The sequence below is a fragment of the Ruditapes philippinarum genome, unplaced genomic scaffold, assembly GCF_026571515.1.
Source record: "Ruditapes philippinarum isolate M1 unplaced genomic scaffold, ASM2657151v2 ctg1258_1_1_1_1, whole genome shotgun sequence".
NCBI lineage: Eukaryota > Metazoa > Mollusca > Bivalvia > Venerida > Veneridae > Ruditapes > Ruditapes philippinarum.
This window is the reverse complement of record NW_026851695.1, coordinates 108,395-122,232: the sequence shown is the minus strand read 5'-3', so window position 1 is coordinate 122,232 and position 13,838 is coordinate 108,395. Positions and strand designations below refer to the sequence as shown.

Here is a 13,838-nt window from a genome sequence, read left to right as displayed (position 1 = left end):
ATTTTAACATCTTTTGTATATTTGTCCTGCAGTTTATCTATGTACGAATTTATTTTTTATGTGTTTAGGTTTTAGGACCTCAGTGGAGATCCTTTAATTAAATACCTTAACAAACTTATATATTATAAACCGTTTAACTTTAAAGTCCCAGCTTCTTTCAATATTTCATTTTGATACCACTTCCAATTGTTCTTGCGTCTTAATGCCCGAATGAAGAATAAAAACTGTTTCGCGCATGTCACGTGATGGTGTGCCAACCACGTTAACTTTTTGGTCCTTCCGAATTATCCAGGCGGGGAACAATAGTTTCATATAAATACATAGCAAATTAAATCGTGTGACTGAAAAGAGGTCGGAAAATGTTTTGCTGGCGTCTTTAACGGATTTGTTTAGTAAAGTTTTTTGGTGAGAATCAATCAGTGGTTAAACATACAAGATTGTCCCCGAGCGCTCAAGATTCATGGTCGAGTGATTTTCCATGCACTTTACTGTTAGCTACATTTGCGTGAAGTTTGTGAGAGGGACGTGACGGAAACAAAAGTATGGCAGATTTGGAATTGTTTCTTTTATTTTAGGACGTCGAAGAACTTAGTATCAATCAAAAATGTAAGTTATTTTATATTTTATTAATAAAAACTATATAGCCGAAACGTAATATTATTACACATGAAAATCGGGAAAGCGTTACTGTTTTTTTTTTAGGAAAAAATGTAAATATTTCACAGAAAATTCGGGAAATGTTATATTGTATCACATAAAATTTGTAAATTATCAAATATTTTTCGTAGGTACAATTTGTTTGACACAAAGTTAAATTTTCCATGAATATGGACTTTAATTATAAATTAGCATTAATCATAAGGATTATACATGTTAAACTTTTAATTTTTCATGTGACGTTTCGATCATAGTTATTTTTGACCATTATGATAATTGGCTTATGATATAAAACAAAATACAGATATGAATAATTGATAGTTGGCATATGAGGTCTAACAAAGTATTGACACGGATGATTGACGTGTGATATGTAAAAATGATGGCCATGTTGATGACAATGTTGTTTTGATGAGGACGTCCATGGGTGTTACAGTGATGATGGAATGACGTTGTTCAAGTGAGCATCAGGTAAATTTAGTTATTTATAGGAACGAGCTTTTTTTAGAAACTAGTTATTATTAGACAAATGAGTTTTAACTTTTCTTCGTAAGTTTTATCAGTTTCAGAAGATGAAATTTCAAACGGAACCAATGAACTTGCAAGTAATCATACTATATCGGGCCATGCTTGTGGAACAAGGACAGCACACATTATGCAACATTAAAACAGCATACTTATTATTCAATTTACATTTGGAAAATTTGACATTATAAGAAATTTGATATACATATATACATGTAAATGGTATTATGTCAGTAACTGAAATTGCGTAGAATTACAAAATTTTATTTTAGAAATGAAGATTCTTTGTCAAAATTGAAAACTATGTTTTATGTTTATGTTTATATCCAAGCATGTCAATGTTTGGACTTTTCTTTTTAGCTTTTCTCTTCACCTTTTACTAACAATCCGACGTGCACTAAATTCCTGCCTTTAACACTCGTAAGAGGGGTTGGCAGTATCCAGAGATAGATAGATAGATAGTATATTGACGATATTTTGTGTGCATTGTTTAACAATCTTAGCAAATTTATTTATTTAGCCAATAAGAAAAGAAATGATTTATTGAATTCATATCCTAGACTTTAAGACTATAACTATATTCATTATATTCACTGTTAGACACTTTATTAGTGAACAATTGCTGTTATTCAATATCTAATTCATGTTAATTAGAGCTTATTCTCCATATTGTATAAACTGAAACATTAATTATTCTCTTTCATTTGAATACCAACCGTGACAAAATGTTTTATATGTATTGATGTATAACGAGATACATGTAAATGTATAAGTTAAATAAAATTTTCTTCTTCTTCTTCTTCTTTATATCGATTTTGGTTGTTTTGGTTTCTTTCTCAATTTTTTGGAGTTGGTGTGTGATTGGGGTTATTCGATTTTGTTTCGGTGTATTAGTTTGTCTCTTTGTGTGAGTTGTTTATGTGTGTTATGGTAGATTTTCTTTGTCTTTGTTGGAGTTGTTAATGTCATTTGTGTGTTATGGTTGTTTTTCTTTGTCGAAAATTCTGGCCTTATTTCTGAATAGTTTGGGAATTAGTGGTCGATAAGACAGTTGATTCTTTGCTGATACATTGTGATTGATTTGAAAATTTTGGATTTTGTTAAACCTGTACATGTTCCAGTCGAATTATTATTATTCATCATTTCAAATAGTTATATCAATTTCGTTAGAAATGGGAGACACATTTATAGTTATATTGAATTTTTAGCTGTACAATACCCAATTTTGTATAATTATATTGATATTTAATAGTAATGTGATATTTTTGATAATTATATAAATACATAGGTGGAGAATGCGACAATATATTAAAGATAACATTGATTCTTTTAGATTTAGAACGTGACATTTCTAATAATGATATTCGGGTGTTGAATGCGACATTTTTAACAATTATATATACTGATTATTTTAGATGCAGAATACGACATTTTAGACTAGTATAATATTATTGTTCTTTGGTTTTTCGTTTGTTTTCAGATGACGTAAGAAAACATCACTGGATTACTTTTGAAAGACAAAACTAGATAAAATTGTATATTTCTAAATATTACCACTATATAATTCATACTATTGAAAAAAAAAACGTTTATTGATCATTTAGCAGACGTAAAGCAGGAAATGGCGGGAAGAATCCTAGCAGACGACAGTTGTCGCGCAGATGCAATCATGCACCATATCAGACTGCCCGAAATTACAGGCTGGCCGACACGCTTTCAGCATGTTAGGGTTTTGAAAAAGGAAATCATTACTTTGTAACGTATGTCTTGTCTACTTTTTGAAAAATAAACTTTCGTGTCAATGTAATAATTATGTTGACGAACCATTTTTAGCCCAACTGTTTGAAAAACGAGTAAGGGCTATTTTAATCACTTGGTCGTCTGTTCTCGTAAAACACTTCGTTTTGCATATGTTTCGTGTGTAACTTCCTACCTCAGAATTCATTATGATTGTGTAACGGGGAACATAATCTAAACACCTTTAACTTTAAACTAGATTTTGATTTATATAAGTTCATGTATGCCACTTAGTCAACTTGATTTAAAGCAGTCATGTTTAAAATAATAATTTAAGTTTACAATATATTCTTATCAAATGAGCATAATAATGCTGAGTTATGGGTCATTAAGAACATTTCAGTAATTTAAACAAATAACTTACAATTATTTTTAAAATGCTAAAAAAATGTAACATTTGTTTGACCATGTTACCAATAGTGTATCCACAGGTAGCAGACGACAATAAATTTTAAAGTGGAAATTTGCGACTTCCGGTGTGTCTGCTACTCGATGTTGTGATCTCAGTTTCTTCCCCTGACGTTCAGTATATGAAATGAGGGTCGAGGTAAGTAAAGATATTTTGAAGAAATACAAAATTTAGCTAAACATAGAACAATACATTTTACAGATAAGGGTTTGTGAGTCGCTGATTACACCTTTAACTCTGCAAAATATTTTAAATGGACTTGCCCATCTTCAAATCTGGACAAAACCATTACTCATTTTAAGGGAAAATTTCAAAATATGTACTGACTTAATATCGAATAGTGCAGATCATGAGCAGATGTCAAGGATATGCCGACTGGTTTTGGTCTGCACTGGTCGCACGGGTACATGTATTATTATGCTGGCACTAGAAGGCTGAGAGTTAATCAACATATTGTACCACACAAAATAATCAGAAAGTACTGATTACAGTTCATTAATAATAACAACTTTAATTTGGTACAACGTTTGTATTTTGAAAGTATGTTAATTTCAGATGGACCATGACTTTTTGTAATTATTGTTGCTTTTCTAGAAAAAAATGAACTGAACTATTCTTTCAGAGATCACTCGCTTCCTTAAAGTATTACAATCTAAATACAAAATAATATACATTCAATAACTAAATTCACGAATAGGTAAAAGATATCGGCACTACATTAGTGATTGTGCCGAAGGAAGGGAGATAATTATGAATGTATTACAAATAAGGGAGATAAAAATATCTCTTATTATAATTATAATATAAAATATCATAATTATTTCTAATGCATAATGTGTATTTTGTAATGATCTGGTGACTTTGATTGTGACACTCCGATAACATCTTAATTTTCAATCTATAAATAGATAAAAAAAATTTAACCTATATTTCAGTTTCAGGATTTGAAATTAAAAAAGAACGAAAGATATGAAATGAGCACCGGCAAACTGATCTTGGCATGTTACATCCTTGTCACAGATCTGGAACCTACTGATTATGATGAGGTAAAAGTATATTTTATGAATATATGTATAGATTTGTTTCTTAGCCTGCTGAAAGCGAAAGTCATTAGTCTTTGCCTCCAGAATAGAGCCCGGCCAGCCTGCACATTTGTGCAGTTTGACCAGCCTCTTTACTGTTTGCTAACTTCCAATTTTCATTTTCATGTGATAATTAGTTATAATAATTTATAATGGACTGTTCCTTAAATAAAATGTTGAAAGGTCCATTTAATAATTTCCGCAGGTTAAAACAGCATGCCTCCAGATTCATGCCCATTCTTCATGTAAATTTTGAAAATGTATCGAAAAAAGAAAAATATAGTGCAGTGAACAAGGAAAGTAATTTACACATTACAAACAGCATTTACAGTCAAAAAGGCCAAAATATACAATAATAGCCATTGCGTTAGTCACGCAGTAGAAATATGGTAATGAGAACTGCGACTTCGGTCGTTAAAGACATTTAGCACATAAATAATTACTTGAATCTTAAATCTTTTTACTTCTCTTAAAATCTGAGTACATTTTTCTTAAGTTTGTTTTTCTTGAAATATTTTTGGTTCATCTGGAGGCGTGCAGCTTTAAGGCTTGTTTATAGCTCTTGAATGAGACGTGTATTCATTTGGTTCTGAAACAGTACGGCATTGTGAAAATTGTTTCATGTTTGGGTTTGATAAAAAAAATTCTTTGCTTAACACAGAAGCAGTTACCGTTGTTGTTGTTATTAGTCATGAATTGCTTTGGCTAAGTAAATACATATACACCTACAATGGTATCGAACATTTTTCTTCATTATTCAAATTTGATAAAACTTTTGTAAGTTTTAGTTATAATAAAGGGCGTCCGTTACCGAGTGGTTGAATGAATTCATTGACTTCAAATCATTTTCACCCCCCCCCCTTTCTTTCACTATTATGGGCAGCGACTTTGAATTCATGAATAGTTTCATGTGCAGAGATGATCCACAGAGGTTATCCACAGCTAGCTTAATTGGCAGAGAAAATTGGTGGTTCTACTCGAGTGCCCCACCGTGTCTAAAATAATTTATAGAGGGCTATTTTGGACCTTCTTCCGCCAGTAAAGCTGAAAAATTATTATTGTACCGTCGAAACCATTCACCTACTAAATTAGTGTAATGGATCTGCCCTGCATAGAATTTGGAACAGTCCATTTGAAGTTTATGGGATTTCAATTTGAGCAAACGATAATATATAGCCTGGGCACGGAGTGCACGTACCAATAGGTAAAGGGTTAAACCCAACCAGAATAATTGAACCATTGCAGTTAAGAATATACTAGAAATAATAAGAGAATCGTTTAATGACATCAAGTGAATAAAAGCTTTATGACCACTATTTGAGTAAGAAATAATTATTGGTTTATTGTATTCCTGAATTCTATTATGTGCATTTTTTAATAAGAGTATTGATAACATTGTTGTTTTTTTAATTTGGTGGTTCAACCCGTGCGTCTGCTATCTTTTGCAAGTGAAACGCAAAGTGTTACAAGTGATATGAATATTTTATACATTATACAAGTTAAATGTTGATGCTGCACATCAAAGACGCCGCCAAATGATGTGAACAGTCAATCAGCATTGAAAATCGTTCTCTATTACAGTTGAATATCCGAGGCACAAATCATTTTTTTCTCCATGTTCTTGGTATGTGCTCGTAAGTTGCATATTTTTGTGAAAAAGTAGAACCTAATGCATAAATTCACAAGGTAATGCCATGTCTGAAATTCTGAAATGTTTGTCTGTTGCAACAAAGATTGAAACGTCTGGTCAAAGCAAAATAAATCTTTGTTCATTTTTTTTCTGAAGACTTATTTCCTAAACAGTTTGTTTGCTGGTATTAAGGTGTGCAGCTTTAAAGGAAGGCCCATTATGCCCCAAAAAATATTTTTATTTTTATATCTGAAAAGGTTTTTATTTTTGGTATCCTATTATAGTTTCAAAACAGATATTCATTGGTCATTTATCTGAATAATCTTTTGCTTTTTTATGCTCCCCGAAAAATTTCGGAGGAGCATATATTCGCCGCCTTGTCCGTCCGTCCGTCCGTCCGCTTTTCTTGTCCGGGACATAACTTTGAAACAACAAGAGGTATCAACATGAAACTTTGTAGGTAGATAGATGTCATTGAGTAGGTGTGCAGTGCACAAGAACCGTAACTCTGCCTTGCCTAATTTTTGAATTATTCCCCTTTGTTTATTTTTACACTTTGAACTTTGTCCGGGACATAACTCTAAACGTATAAGAGGTATCAACATAAAACTTTATAGGTAGATAGATCTCATTGAGTAGGTGTGCAGTGCTTAAGAACCGTAACTCTGCCTTGTCTAATTTTTGAATTATTCCCATTTGTTTATTTTTACACTTTGAACTTTGTCCGGGACATAACTCTAAAAGTATAAGAGGTATCAACATGAAACTTTGTAGGTAGATAGATCTCATTGAGTAGATGTGCAGTGCACAAGAATTGTAACTCTGCCTTGCCTTATTTTTGAATTATTCCCCTCTGTTTAGTTTTACTTTTTGAACTTTATCATGGACATAACTCTAAAACTATAAGTGTTATCAACATGAAACTTTGTAGGTAGATAGATCTCATTAAGTGGGTTTGCAGTGCACAAGAACCGTTACTCTGTCTTGCCTAATTTTGGAGTTATTGCCCTTTGTTAATTTTGACACTTTGAATTTTGTCCTGGACATTACTCTAAAATTATAAAGGATATCAACATGAAACTTTGTAGGTAGATAGGTCTCATTGGGTAGAAGTGCAGTGCTAAAGAATCATAACCCTTCCTTGCCTTATTTTGAAGTAATTGCCCTTTGTTTATTTTTACTTTTTGACTTTTGTTCGGGACATAACTCTAAAACTATAAGAGATACCAACATGAAACTTTGTAGGTAGATAGATATCATTGGATAGAACTGCAATGCTTAAAGAACCTAAACAAAGCCTTGTCTAATTTTGGAGTTATTGCCCTTTGTTCATTTTTACACTTTGAATTTTACCTGGGACATAACTCTGAAACTATAAGAGATATCATCAGAAAATTTATAGATAGATAGATCTCACTGAATAGAAGTGCAGTGCAAAAAAACATAACTCCGCCTTGCCTAATTTTGGGGGTTTTGCCCTTTGTTCATTTTTTTATACTTTCCTGTGTCCAAAACCTTCTCGGGGAGCATCACCCGGTTCAACCGGTTCTTGTTGAAAACAGTTTTAATGATTTAGTATTTTGTGTGGAAGTTAAAATACTACTGTGTTTACAGTTTGCGACCTTTAAAACAAATATTTTCACATTCAACCATACTTTATTTTGCTAATAAGCATCTAACATGCTTTAAAGCATTATTTGAACGTTATAATACTTATGTTTGCACTGCCTAATGTAGGAAAAAATGATTAATTTCTGAGGCATAATGTGCCTTTAAGGAAAAACAGTTGATTCTAAGTTGAATATAATTTTTACAATGCAGGTGTATCGGTGATCTTTACATTTCAGAAATACGGAACATGGTAAATTGAGCAGGTGAAGGAATGAAGAAAACACCACCCCCTTTACAGTCAGCAAAATAACTATGCTTTGTTACGGTTTGGAACTACTGCATGCGGTTACAACTTATGTGACAAAGAGATTTTAATCCACCTGAAACGATTTGGTATCTTTCTGAAAATGTCATGTTCAACTTCTGAATGGTGTTTTTTCTGCCAAGTTTAAGAAATATATTACCATGTAACTGTCTAATATTTATGGCAATTATGAAGTAATAGTGAGTTTTTGGCGTAGTAATAAAAACCATAGAAGGTGTTAGCTCGATTGGATTTTCTACATGAGCTTGAAATAATAACACCTTCATAAATGCCTTGATGTGAACAGAATAGAAGGGATATTTTATTTGCTTTTTACATTGTACATCTTCTATTTAACATACTGTACCGTCAATAAATTGAAATGGCAATAATGAGTATAATTGCAATAATGAATGATGCACTTTTTCGCAATGTATATTTCAAGTGGTGTAATAAGTAAAATTTGATCAGGAATGTACATTTATCAAGACTTAATATATATGCAAACATACTGTACCGTTAACATAATGGCAATAGTAAAATTGCAGAAATGAATGATGCGCATTTTTTACAATGTATATTTCAAGAAGTGTAATAACTAACATTTAATAGTTAATAAAGACATACTAGGCCGTACAATGAGAAATAATGATAATTTAACAACGTCATGATAGAAACATCCATTTGAAATTTCTTAAGATTTAGATAATAATAACACCACCAAGAATATCACCACTACCACCAAAAACAACATTAATGAAACATAATGAAAACTCCAACGATGAAATATTTCATCATTTAAAAACATGCAATGATGAAAAAATTAAATAAAATATTAAAATAATTGTAATCACGACCAGAAGAACAATAATGAAATAAAGTAATGAAATAACAATATGAGTGAAATAAAATAAAAACAATAAAATGAAATGAAATGAACAATAATGAAATAAAATGAAAACAAAAATAATGAAATAAGATAAAATAAAAACAATAAAATAAAAGCAAACAAAAAATGAAAATAAAAAATTGAAATAAGGTAACAAGAAATGGAATGAAAGAATATTATTGTCATAAGTGACCATTTAGTTGTTTACCTATAACATGCTTGACCTTAAAGTGACCAGCCTTTGCCACCAGTATGCAGCCAGGCCAACCTGTACGTCCATGCAGATTGACCAGGCTCTAAACCGTTGGCTGACCAATTTCAAATTTGATTTTATTCAAGTTTTATTCCCTAAATTGAGAATGAACGTATTCAGAAACGGAAGCTGGACAAGTCCGCTTCCGATAATATTATCAACCATATACATGATATAATGTGTTCCTTTATATTTTGAAGTATCATTTGTTTCATTTTTTATCTTTTAAATGCTTTAAATAAGGAGTCACAAAGGGTTACTTTATCATTTTCATTTCCAAGCATATCCTCGTGCGTTTCATCGCCGGATAGCCACTGATAAACACTGCCTATCTTGATTACATGTTAATCAACCGTGAGTATCCGACGATGCATGCGTTTATGCTTGTTTTTTGTTTTGTTTTGTTGTTGATTTTTTTATTGTTGTTTTCAGTTTTTATATGATCTGACAAAAAGTTAAAAAAGATGGTGGGGCTAGCATCATTTAGCTTTTTTTGTTCGCCGTTGATACGTTATTCTATCAATTTTTTAACTTTACTTGCCTGTTTTAATTTTTTAAAGTTTTTTTTTTTAATTAATTAATTAATTAATTAATTTATTTATTTATTTATTTACTTATCTTTATTTATTTATTTATTTATTTATTGTTTTGCAAATTACATCAAGCGAAAAGGGAGGCTACTTGTTTTAAAATACAGATTGATCTCCCCTGAAAATTCAAATGATAAGAACGGACCAAAGGAGACTTCTCTTCATTAAAACAAGTATAAAATGATAAAAAAAGTCGTTTTCCCGTCAGTTTACACTCCATTACCACTTGTTATTTTTTTCTAACTGATAACTCTCACACATCTTCGGCACTAACATTAACTTTTGGGGAAAATGACTTTAATAATGCTACTGTAAAACTTCCAACAAATATCAATCAAAAGTAATAACATTTGGTTGTGAAAATTTAGCCGCAAAAGGCATAATGTTTAATTATCAATAGGGAGAGAAGTCGCCTTTTGGTCCAATTTTCAGGGGTGGTTACACCGTTACTTAATTAAGAATGGTCTCCCTTTGGTCATACTTGCTTTTACAAATTCTTCTGCAATATTAAATTTAACATCAAAAACAATTTAAAGGAACACACTATAGTCAAAATTGGATACTTCCTTTTTTACAAGTATACAGAAACTTGAAATATTTCAACAAATTTTAGGGTAGATTTAATGCTTTGATTAGAATCTTTTCACTTAGTACATATAAAAATATGAAAATACTATAGACCTAGTATCTTTACTTATAGAATCACGTTTTTTTTCAAGTATTATTTAAAATAGTTGGCTATAATTTGTGTCACGGGTAAACAGAGGGTAAACCATCAAAATTTTGTATACTAGTTTATATATATCTGGAATATTTTAAAGAACAACATTTGACATTTTAAATCTGTCTTGTATCTTGGAAACTTCTTTGCGTTTGTAAATATTTCTTTAAACAGAATTAGTTTGAGCCTGGAACAATACTTGAAATATCTTGACTTAGTTTGAGTTTGAATCAATATTTGAAATATTTTAACTTAGCTTGTGTCTGGAACAACACTTGAACTATCTTAACTTAGTTTAAGTCTTGAACAATACTTGAAATATCTTAACTAAGTTTGAGTCTTGAACAATACTTGAAACATCTTTACTGAGTTTGAGTTTGAAACAACACTTGGAATTTCTTAACTTAGCTTGTGTCTAGAAGAATATTTGAAACATCTTAACTGGGTTTGAGCTTGGAACAATACTTGAAATATCTTAACTGAGTCTGAGTCTGGGACAAAACTTGAAATATCTTGACTTAGTTTGAGTCTGAATCAATATTTGAAATATTTTAACTTAGCTTGTGTCTGGAACAACACTTGAACTATCTTAACTTAGTTTGAGTCTTGAACAATACTTGAAATATCTTAACTAAGTTTGAGTCTTGAAGAATACTTGAAACATCTTAACTGACTTTGAGCTTTGAACAATACTTGAAATATCTTAACTGAGTTTGAGTCTGGGACAATACTTGAAATATCTTGACTTAGTTTGAGTCTGAATCAATATTTGAAATATCTTAACTTAGCTTGTGTCTGGAACAACACTTGAACTATCTTAACTTAGTTTGAGTCTTGAACAATACTTGAAATATCTTAACTAAGTTTGAGTCTTGAACAATACTTGAAATTTCTTAACTTAGCTTGTGTCTGGAAGAATATTTGAAACATCTTAACTGGGTTTGAGCTTGGAACAATACTTGAAATATCTTAACTGAGTCTAAGTCTGGGACAAAACTTGAAATATTTTTACTAAGCTTGAGTCTGGAACAATACTTGAAATATTTTAACTGAGTTTGAGTCTGGAACAACAATTGAAATGTCTTAACTTAGCTTGTGTCTGGAACAACACTTGAAATATCTTTACTTAATTTGAGTCTTAACTTAGTTTGAGTCTGAAACAATAATTGAAATATCTAAAATTAGCTTAAGTATGGAAAAATACTTGAAATATCTTATCAAAGCTTGAGTCTTGAACAATAATTTAAATATCTTAACTTAGTTTGAGTCTGGAAAAATACTTGAAATATCCTCACTTAGTTTGAGCCTGGAACAATACTTGAAATATCTTGACTTAGTTTTAGTCTGAATCAATATTTGAAATACTTTAACTTAGCTTGTGTCTGGAACACTTGAACTATCTTAACTTAGTTTGAGTCTTGAACAATACTTGAAATATCTTAACTAAGCTTGAGTCTGGAACAATACTTGAAATATTTTAACTGAGTTTGAGTCTGGAACAACAATTGAAATTACTTAACTTAGCTTGTGTCTGGAACAACACTTGAAATATCTTTACTTAATTTGAGTCTTAACTTAGTTTAAGTCTGGAATAATAATTGAAAAATCTAAACTTAGTTTGAGCCTGGAACAACACTTGAAATATCTTAACTAAATTTGAGTCTTGAAGAATACTTGAAACATCTTAACTGAGTTTGAGTCTGGGACAACACTTGAAATATCTTAACTTAGCTCTGAACAATACTTGAAATATTTTAATTGAGTTTGAGTCTGGAACAACACTTGAAATTTCTTAACTAACCTTGTGTCTGGAACAACACTTGAAATATCTTTACTTAATTTGAGTTTTAACTTAGTTTGAGTCTGGAATAATAATTGAAATATCTAAACTTAATTTGAGTCTGGAACAACACTAGAAATATCTTAACTAAGTCTGAGTCTGGAACCATACTTGGAATATCTTTACTTAGTTTGAGTCTTGAAGAATACTTGAAACATCTTAACGTAGTTTGAGTCTAGAAGAATATTTGAAATTTTTTAACTTTGTTTGAGTCTGGAAACAAATTTCAAAAACTTATTTTGAGTCTGGGACAATACTTGAAACAGCTTAACTTAGTTTGTGTCTGGAACAATACTTAAAATATCTTACCCTAGTTTCAGTCTGGAACATTAATTGAACTAGCTTAACCTAATTTGAGTCTTGAAAAACACTTGAAGTATCTTAACTTAGTTTGAGTCTGGAACCACACTTGAAATATCTTAACTTGGTTTGAGTCTTGAATAATACTTGAAACATCTTATCTTAGTTTGAGTCTTTGAGAATACTTGAAATATCATAACTTTACTTAGTTTGATTTTTGAACAATAATTTATATATCTTAGTTTGAGTCTGGAACAATACTTGAAATATCATAACTGAGTTTGAGTCTGGAACAATACTTGAAATATCTTTACTTAGTTTGAATCTTGAAGAATAGTTGAAACATCATACCTCAGTTTGAGTCTGGAACAATACTTGAAACATCTTAACTTAGTTTAAGTTTTGAATACCTGCATTTACTAATGAAGTGCAAGAAAGATCTGGTTTACATGTACTTTAAACATGCTATGCTAAAATCATAATTCATAAGAGCTTTCCGCGCCATAGGTAGCACCTAACTTCATATTAAAGATTGTATGCAGTTGATTGATATCATTGATTTTGTAAACAAAAACAATTACATGTATTTTTGTATGCAAATTATTTTGAAAAACGATAAAATAGTACTGGAATTAAAAAGGATTTTTCTGAACGTGTTAAGTTATCTTTCCTCAATCTTTATTAATAAGATATTATATGATATAATATTTGTCAGATAGAGTAACCTCCCCCGAAAAATACAAATTCTGTTAGGGGCTGGTAAACACACATCTTTCATGATTAAATCTATATGATAGTGTACCCTCCACTGAAAATTGCAAATGGAGTGAGAAATCAAAGGGAAACCACTCTAACCTTTCATTATTAAGTCAGAGTAACCTCTCCTGAAGAAAAAAGGGAAATCACTCTAACCTTTCATTTTTAGTCAGATGGAGTAACCTCCCCTGAAGAAAACAAAGGGAAATCACTCTAAGCGTAAATTATTAATCCAGACAGAGTAACCTCCCCTGTAGAAAACAAAGGGAAATAACTCTAACCTTAAATTATTAATCCCGATAGAGTAACCTCCCCTGAAAACAAAGGGAAATCACTCTAACCTTAAATTATTAAGTCAGAAAGAGTAACCTCCCCTGTAGAAAAAAAGGGAAATTACTCTCACTTTTCATTATTAAGTCAGATAGAGTAACCTCCCCTGTAGAAAAAAGGGAAATCACTCTAACCTTAAATTAT

General features: G+C 30.9%; 1 long non-coding RNA gene across 6 annotated transcripts; it reads left to right on the top strand.

Annotated features, from left to right (window-relative positions):
* Positions 1–205: 205 nt before the first annotated feature.
* Positions 206–13,371, top strand: LOC132737161 (uncharacterized). 6 transcript variants are annotated; one of them, XR_009626693.1, is made up of 5 exons: positions 209–606; positions 979–1,128; positions 2,787–3,526; positions 4,324–4,434; positions 7,948–11,018. It is a non-coding gene; the product is annotated as an uncharacterized LOC132737161 (long non-coding RNA). The 6 variants fall into 6 exon arrangements; XR_009626692.1 differs by having other exon boundaries at positions 962–1,128; XR_009626696.1 differs by having other exon boundaries at positions 211–1,128; positions 2,787–2,942; positions 3,411–3,526.
* Positions 13,372–13,838: the final 467 nt, after the last annotated feature.